At 47.6% G+C, this 1585-nt stretch overlaps 1 pseudogene; it reads left to right on the forward strand.

Moving 5' to 3' along the window:
- Positions 1-493, forward strand: LOC109451950 (large ribosomal subunit protein eL27 pseudogene; annotated as a pseudogene).
- Positions 494-1585: the final 1092 nt, after the last annotated feature.

Below are 1585 nucleotides of genomic sequence, written 5' to 3' on the forward strand. Positions count from 1 at the left end.
TCTATTTTAAAAAAGTGTGAAGGCTGTAGGCCCCAGTGGCTGCTGTCGAAATGGGCAAGTTTATGAAACCTGGGAAGGTGGTGCTGGTCCTGGCCAGATGCTACTCTGGACGCAAAGCGGTCATCATGAAGAACATTGATGATGGCACTTCAGACCGCCCCTACAGCCATGCTATGGTGGCTGGAATTGACCGCTATCCCCGAAAAGCGACAGCTGCCATGGGCAAGAAGAAAATTGCTAAGAGGTCAAAGATTAAATCTTTCGTGAAAGTTTATAACTACAATCACCTCATGCCACAAGGTACTCTGTGGATATCCCCTTGGACAAAACTGTTGTCAACAAAATTGTCTTCAGAGACCCTGCTCTGAAACGCAAGGCCCAACGGGAGGCCAAGGTCAAGTTCGAAGAGAGGTATAAGACCAGCAAGAACAAATGGTTCTTCTAGAAGCTGCGGTTTTAGATCTTTTTTGCTTCAGTCATTAAAAGTAAAAAAAAAAAAAAAGTAAAAAAAAAAAAGAAAAAATCTAAAAAAAAATAAAGAAATAAAAATAAAAGTAGTGTGAAGACCGTTGTCTAGCACTTCTTTTTTTTTTTTTTTTTTAATTTTTACTGGGGAATAGTGTGTTTTTCCAGGACCCATCAGCTCCAAGTCAAGTTGGGTTTTTTGGGTTGTTTTTACCCCTTCTTCCGCCTCTTCCCTCCAACTCCGGTTCAGCCTGTTGTTTCTCAGTCTAGTTGTGTAGGACACAACTCCCTGGCCCATGCTGGTATTATGAGCCTTGCGCTCCCCCCGCTGAGGCAATCAGTTGCTGCCAGCCACTCACACTGGCCACCAGCCGCTCATGGCAGCCCACAGCAGCCCACACCGACCTCTGGCTACTCACCTCAGCCGAGCTCCAGGGAGAGCTGTTGTTCAGGATCTTAATCGGTGTGGGCTGCTGTGGGCTCACTGGCCCATGTGGGAATCGAACAGGCAACACAGGTGTTAGGAGCACAGTGCTCTAACCACCTGAGCCAACTGGCCGCCCCAGCACCACTTCTTAAAGATGAGGCAACCGAGGCCCAGAAAGATTTAAAAGAGTTGTTGAGAGTCACACAGCTAACCAGAACCAGAATCCAAGCATCCTGACCCCTGATACCACTACAAATCTGCTCAGCATGTAGCAGGCAGCTGGAAGGGAAACCAGAAATCCTCTCAGGCAGCACCAAGGCAGTGGCTCTGTGGAAGTACTGGCAGCAACAACGTCAATATAAGTGGCCAAACAGTCTTGCAGCCAGCCTCTGCTAGGTACTGTTCACTGGGGGGAGGGTCCCCAAATTAAAAAGCCTCAAACTCAAAGAGCCCTATTTTCAATCAACCTCATTTACATCCTCAGGGAGTGACTTATTTCCCCTTCTGGCTAGGTTGAAAGAGGAAGCACCCTCACCCCCCTCTCCCCAAGTGTTCTATCTCCCATACCTACTGAATGCCCTGGGGCGATTCGTTGTATATTGTTTGGGGGTGGGGAGGAACTGGCAAAGAACAAGCCCTTTCAGATGAGTCCAGGAATGATTGTTTTAGCAGCTGTTATATATTCTTCCTGGG

The sequence above is a fragment of the Rhinolophus sinicus genome, chromosome 12 (genome assembly GCF_057876585.1).
Source record: "Rhinolophus sinicus isolate RSI-liver-muscle chromosome 12, RSI-T2T, whole genome shotgun sequence".
NCBI lineage: Eukaryota > Metazoa > Chordata > Mammalia > Chiroptera > Rhinolophidae > Rhinolophus > Rhinolophus sinicus.